This window comes from Pseudophryne corroboree, chromosome 1 (assembly GCF_028390025.1).
Source record: "Pseudophryne corroboree isolate aPseCor3 chromosome 1, aPseCor3.hap2, whole genome shotgun sequence".
NCBI classification, from domain to species: Eukaryota; Metazoa; Chordata; class Amphibia; order Anura; family Myobatrachidae; genus Pseudophryne; species Pseudophryne corroboree.
In genome coordinates this window covers 1112791521-1112799095 of record NC_086444.1, presented here as the reverse complement: position 1 = coordinate 1112799095, position 7575 = coordinate 1112791521, and the positions used below count along the sequence as shown (strand labels likewise).

The following is a 7575-nucleotide window of genomic DNA, read 5'->3' as shown; positions in this document are numbered from 1 at the left end:
AATAAATAAGATTACTATTCTTTATAAATTTTCCTACTTACTATCTTTCTGTGGACTCTCATCCACGATCCAGGACGCACAACGCCACGGCGGTGGTAGTCGTTGCGCCTTGCCTAACGGGAAAGCAGTGTCAGACTTGGTTTTGTCTGTGTCCCCGGAGGGGGCGCTAGTGGGTCAGTGGAGGTGGATGGGAGAAAACGAGGAGGCTGGATTATGTTTCTGCGCATGAGCGCAATGATATTTATTAAACAGATGGTTCACAAAACGGCAGCAGAAAATAACAGTAGGAAATGCAAATGTCAATTGTACAGCGTGGCAGCTGAAAGTCTATGGTAACAGAATGAATGGTGACTGATGAAATGATAACCGGTAGTGATGATAACAGATGAGTGATAACTTGGCAGAGAATATTCTGGTATGGGAACCAGAGCAGATTAAAACATGGAACCAGCAGAGATGGTGTTGTATGGCAAACCTGGTAGCAGAGGCAGGAGTCTGACTCACAGTGCAGGTGATGAGGCACTGGCAGCAAGCAAGCTGTATCACAGGTGGAGAGATGGAACACACCTGGAGTCAGTCTCTACTGCTAGGATGAAGCACACAGAGATGGTGGTGAGTGTGAAGCCTGTAGATGGAAGCAGGTATTGCTGGGGCTTGTAGTTCCACGGAGCTGTGAGAAGTAACCAGGAGTACAGAGTCTCAGGTAGAAAGCCAGGAACACGGAACAGCAGGTAGGTATCCAGGTACACGGAGGAAACAGGAACCAGATCCTTACACATGAGTCGCAGGAGTGACACAAAGTTCAGGATGCCTGCAGACTGATCCTGCAGCTTCATATATACCCCTTGTTAAACAGTCATTGGTGGAGTGAGGAAAAGTGGGTGCGGCCAAGCACCGGATTGGCCGCCGTATGCTGACTGCTGGAGGCTGTCATGGCGGCGCCCATGCCGCGGCCTAGCGGGGACGCGGCGTGCTACACGCCCGCTATCACAGGAGCGCTCCCAGGCCCGGGATGGCGTCTGATGGCAGAGACGCGGATGACAGATGAACGCAGGGACCCAGGACGGAGTCCGCAGCGGCGGACAGATGTCAGCTTGGTGAGTCGATTCCTGACAGTACCCCCCCTTTAAGGGTGGGCACCGAACACCCACGTGGCTTGGAAGGATGAGTGTTATGGAAGACACGGACCAACCTTGGAGCATGGACATCCAACGAATTTACCCAACTTCTCTCCTCTGGGCCATAACCGGACCAATCGACAAGGTATTGAAGACGTCCATACCGGCAACGGGAATCCAGAATCTTGCCAATCTCGAACTCCACGCCCCGCTGAGTTCGAACTTTGGGGCCAACTGGAAGAGCTCTTTGGAAATGATTCAGGACTAAAGGTCTGAGGAGAGAAACATGAAAAGCATTAGGTATTCGCAGAGAAGGTGGTAACTTCAGCTTGTAGGCCACAGGGTTGATGACTCTTTCGACAGGAAAGGGGCCAATGAAACGTGGTGCAAATTTCATAGACGGGACCCTAAGACGGAGGTTCCGGGTAGACAGCCAAACCTTGTCCCCAGGTTTCAGGCTAGGAACTGCGCGTCTTTTGCGATCAGCAAAGTATTTATACCGGCTGGAGGCCTTTTTGAGAGAAATGTGAATCTTCCTCCAGATTGAAGAAAACTGACTCAGGGCAGTAGTGGCAGCAGGAACATCCATGTGAGGGAGTTCTTGGAAGTCTGGAACACGAGGATGTTGCCCATATACTGCAAAGAATGGAGTTGTCTCAGTAGCAGTGTGGTAGCGGAAGTTGTGGGCAAACTCGGCCCATGGGAGCAGATCAAACCAGTCATCCTGAGAAGATGAAATATACAATCTTAAAAATGTCTCTAGTTCTTGATTTACCCTCTCTGTCTGCCCATTCGTCTGAGGGTGGTAAGATGACGAGAACTTCAGTTTAACCTGCATGGCAGAACAGAGAGCCCTCCAAAACCTCATTACAAATTGTACACCTCGGTCGGATATTATTTCTGAGGGTAGACCATGTAAGCGGAAAATCTCCCGTAGGAAGATTTGGGCGAGTTTTGGGGCAGAAGGGAGACCCTGGAGAGGAACAAAATGGGCCATCTTGGTAAATCTGTCCACTACAACCCAGATGGTATTGTATCCTTGAGAAGGAGGAAGGTCGGAGATAAAGTCCATGGACAGGTGTGACCAAGGGCGACTAGGAATAGACAATGGTTGTAACTGACCTGCTGGAGACTGACGAGGAGTCTTGTGCTGCACACACTTAGGACAGGATGCTACGAAATCCTTGATGTCAGCTTTCATCTTTGGCCACCAGTATGTCTCAGAGAGGAACTTGAAGGTTTTCAGGACACCGGGATGACCAGTGAACTTGGATTGATGGGCCCAAGACAGCAACTTGGGACGGAGTTTTGGGGAAACAAAAGTCTTACCAGGAGGAGGAGCTGGGGAGACTTGAGATGCAGCAAATACCACTGGACTCAGGATGGAATGTGGAACTGAGTCAGGCGTTTCCTCTTCGGATTCCATAGATCGGGATAAGGCGTCAGCTTTAACATTCTGCGAACCTGGGCGGAAATGAAGCTTAAAGTTAAAACGTGAGAAAAACATAGCCCACCTGGACTGGCGAGGATTAAGGCACTGGGCTGCCTTTAAATATAGCAGATTTTTATGATCCGTGTAGATGTTGAACGGATGTTTGGCCCCTTCCAGGAGATACCTCCATTCCTCGAGGGCCAGCTTAATCGCCAGTAGTTCTTGATCTCCAACGGAGTAGTTAGCTTCTGCAGGGAGGAATTTACGAGAGTAAAATCCACAGGGGTGGATTTTCCCATCGGTTCCCTTCTGGGAGAGAACAGCTCCAACTCCAACTGTAGAGGCATCCACCTCCAACTCGAACGGTCTGTTTACATCTGGCTGGGACAGAACTGGAGCAGACATAAAGGCCAGCTTGATCTTCTGGAAGGCCGCTAAAGCCTCTTCTGACCAGTTGGAATGGTCTGCCCCTTTCCGAGTTAAGTTGGTAATAGGAGCGATGAGAGTGGAGAATCCCCGAATAAATTTCCTATAGTAGTTGGCAAATCCCAGGAACCGCTGAATAGACTTGAGAGAATTTGGAATGGACCAATTGGCAATGGCTTCCAACTTTGTCGGGTCCATCTGGAGATCCGATCCGGAAATTATATAACCCAGGAAGGGTATAGAGGAAACTTCAAAGGTACACTTGGATAGTTTACCGTAGAGCCGGTTCTCACGAAGACGTCGGAGGACTTCACGGACTTGTAGACGATGAGAGGGAAGATCTTGAGAGAAGATGAGGATATCATCCAGATAAACAACGAGGTATTTATACAGAACGTCACGGAAGATTTCGTTCACAAAGTGTTGGAACACTGCTGGGGCATTACTCAACCCGAATGGCATTACCAGGTACTCGTAATGACCATCTCGAGTGTTAAAAGCTGTCTTCCATTCGTCACCACTCCGGATTCTGATGAGGTTGTAGGCGCCGCGGAGATCTAGCTTGGTGAAGATGCGGGCTCCTTTAACTCTGTCAAATAATTCGGTAATGAGTGGTAATGGATAACTATTTTTAATGGTAATGTCATTGAGACCCCGGTAGTCAATGCATGGACGCAGTCCTCCATCCTTCTTTTTAACAAAGAAGAAGCCTGCACCAGCGGGTGATGATGAAGGACGGATGAATCCCTTCTGTAAATTCTCCCGGATGTAGTCGCTCATCGCTTCAGTTTCGGGAACAGATAACGGGTAGGTACGCCCCCTAGGTGGCTTCTTACCAGGAAGGAGATCGATGGGACAATCCCATTCTCTATGGGGCGGCAGGACATCCGCGGCCTTTTCACTGAAGACATCAGAGAAATCTTGATAAGCCGCAGGAAGACTTGACTGGGTTTTTACTTCAGTAGACTTAATTGGACAAACTTGGGCTAAACAGGACTGATGGCAATGTGAACCCCATGAAGTAAGTTGTAACGTTGACCAGTCAAACTGTGGATTGTGTAGCTGGAGCCAGGGCATGCCCAAAACGATCTCCTGGGTGGCTTGAGGAATGACTAAGAACTTTATTAATTCTGAGTGTAGGAACCCAACTCCCAAAACCACTGGTGCAGTTTGGTGAGAAATATTCCCCTTGGAGATTCGGCTACCATCCACGGCGGTAATGTAGACTGGGTAAGAAAGTTCACATACAGGCAAGCAAAATTTATTTACCGCAGCTTGGGTGATGAAATTTCCTGCGGCTCCACAGTCCACTAATGCTGATGCAGACTGAAGCCCAACTGAAGTCTCTAAAGTCACAGGAAGGATAAGGTCTTGATTAGAAGGAGCTTGTCTAGAAGATCCCAACTTGACTCCTCCTTTACAAGTCAGGATCTGGCGTTTCCCGAACGCACTGTGCAGGAATTAATCTGGTGACCTGCAGCCGCACAATAAAGACAAAGTCTCTCACGAAGTCTTCTTGACCGCTCCTCAGGAGTTAGGCGGGACCTATTTATTTGCATAGGCTCATCAGAAGGTGGAGACTGGAACTGTACGGAAGGTATCATCCTTGATCTGCATGGCTCACTCCGAGCACGTTCATTGTTGCGTTCGCGGATGCGAGAGTCCAACTTGATGCACAGGGAAATTAAATCAGACAATTGTACAGGAAGATCGCGGGTTGCCAGTTCGTCCTTGATCCGATCAGAGAGTCCATGCCAGAAAGCTGCTACCAGGGCTTGATTGTTCCACTGAATCTCTGCGGCCAACGTCTGGAACTGGATGACATATTGTCCCATACTACGGGTACCTTGACGAAGTTGGATTAGGTCTGCAGAAGCTGATGTTGCACGACCAGGCTCGTCAAAGATCCGTCTGAAGGTTGACACGAATTCTGTATAGTTGTTAATCAGAGGGTCGGCACGTTCCCACAGAGGAGACACCCAACTCAAAGCAGATCCAGAAAGTAGAGAGATGATGTAGGCAACCTTGGATCTTGACGTGGGGAAATTATGTGACAACAATTCAAACTGGATTTCACATTGGTTGAGAAACCCGCGACATAACTTTGGGCTGCCATCATACTTGCTTGGCACGGGCAGGTGCAGACGTGACACTGGAGCTGATGCAGCCGGCATAGAGGAACTCAGAGTACTGGCAGGTGCTGGAGTAACAGGAACTGTAGAAGTGTGTACACTAGGCAGGGATTGCTGTAGTGTATCTATCCGGGAGGACATCCCTTGCAGGAACTGGAACATCTGCTGCTGCGCAGCCTCTTGACCATCCAGACGGGAGACCAGATTTTGCAAGGCCTCTGACCCCACACTCCGTCCACCATCCGAGTCCATCGATCCTGAACTTACTGTCAGACTTGGTTTTGTCTGTGTCCCCGGAGGGGGCGCTAGTGGGTCAGTGGAGGTGGATGGGAGAAAACGAGGAGGCTGGATTATGTTTCTGCGCATGAGCGCAATGATATTTATTAAACAGATGGTTCACAAAACGGCAGCAGAAAATAACAGTAGGAAATGCAAATGTCAATTGTACAGCGTGGCAGCTGAAAGTCTATGGTAACAGAATGAATGGTGACTGATGAAATGATAACCGGTAGTGATGATAACAGATGAGTGATAACTTGGCAGAGAATATTCTGGTATGGGAACCAGAGCAGATTAAAACATGGAACCAGCAGAGATGGTGTTGTATGGCAAACCTGGTAGCAGAGGCAGGAGTCTGACTCACAGTGCAGGTGATGAGGCACTGGCAGCAAGCAAGCTGTATCACAGGTGGAGAGATGGAACACACCTGGAGTCAGTCTCTACTGCTAGGCTGAAGCACACAGAGATGGTGGTGAGTGTGAAGCCTGTAGATGGAAGCAGGTATTGCTGGGGCTTGTAGTTCCACGGAGCTGTGAGAAGTAACCAGGAGTACAGAGTCTCAGGTAGAAAGCCAGGAACACGGAACAGCAGGTAGGTATCCAGGTACACGGAGGAAACAGGAACCAGATCCTTACACATGAGTCGCAGGAGTGACACAAAGTTCAGGATGCCTGCAGACTGATCCTGCAGCTTCATATATTCCCCTTGTTAAACAGTCATTGGTGGAGTGAGGAAAAGTGGGTGCGGCCAAGCACCGGATTGGCCGCCGTATGCTGACTGCTGGAGGCTGTCATGGCGGCGCCCATGCCGCGGCCTAGCGGGGACGCGGCGTGCTACACGCCCGCTATCACAGGAGCGCTCCCAGGCCCGGGATGGCGTCTGATGGCAGAGACGCGGATGACAGATGAACGAAGGGACCCAGGACGGAGTCCGCAGCGGCGGACAGATGTCAGCTTGGTGAGTCGATTCCTGACAAGCAGATCCACACCTTATACTCTATCTTTTTTCAAACCACAATCTTTACTGTGCTTATATAGGTGCACTCTCATTGGTATATAGTTCCTCTACTATCATACCACGCTGCTAATGCCCGATCTCGTCCGATCTTGGAAGCTAAACAGCGTTGGTCTGGGTCAGTACCTGGAGAGGAGACTTCCTGGGAATACCCGGTGTTGTAGAGTAGGAACTACTCCTTTTATTTAAAAGGCGAACACCAACAGCAGTATCACCACTAATATCCTTTTTTCCTCCCTTTGCTCTGTTATATAACAGTTCAGTGTCAGACTCTAACTACAGCAACAGATATCTAATATACGTGTGTAATCCGAGCAACTGGTCGCCAGCCAAGTGTACAACATAGATCCAACCATATTGGTTCTTTGAAGATACACCTATCACACACTTTGTTCCTTCCTTGGTCCCATCAATACAGAATTTCTGTACTGGTCAGGGGAGACGGCTGTTAGACAATCCAGTGTCTACAACCTCTCCAAAAAAAGACCAGAACATTTTTAACATTTTTTGACACTTTTTTTGATATATTCTTCATTCTCTTTCTTACTTCACATTTGGATCATAGATGGGTAACGGTTTTAATTTTGAATAATAAATGGATGTTTTAAATATCTTCCATCTAGGAGTGGCACTGCAGTGTCAGGCAGGATGGCACCTCAAAAAAATTGTCCCCAAACAGCACATGATGCAAAGAAAAATGAAAGAGGCGCACCAAGGTCGCTGTGTGACTAAGCTAAGCGACACAAGTGGCCGACACAAACACCTGACCCATCTAGGAGTGGCACTGCAGTGTCAGGCAGGATGGCACTTCAAAAAAATTGTCCCCAAACAGCACATGATGCAAAGAAAAAGAAAAGAAAAAAGAGGTGCAAGATGGAATTGTCCTTGGGCCCTTCCACCCACCCTTATGTTGTATAAACAGGACATGCACACTTTAACGAACCCATCATTTCAGCGACAGGGTGTTAGGCGCCGGGGTCCGCTCGTCGGTGCGGCCCGGCGCCTAGCAACCAGGGACGCCGTGCGCGTACAGCCGCCGGCTCCCTGGCAACGCTAGACGCCGGGCGCACGGAGCCGCTCTGACCCTAGCAACGGGGACGCCACGTTCGGGCCGCGTTCCCCGTTGCTGGGTCTGTTCTAATTGTATCATGATGTGCTGATTGTATCATGGTGT

At 49.2% G+C, this 7575-nt stretch overlaps 1 pseudogene; it reads left to right on the top strand.

Moving 5' to 3' along the window:
- The first annotated feature begins 6449 nt into the window (after positions 1-6449).
- On the top strand, positions 6450-6568 carry LOC134933883 (5S ribosomal RNA; annotated as a pseudogene).
- The last annotated feature ends 1007 nt before the right edge of the window (positions 6569-7575 follow it).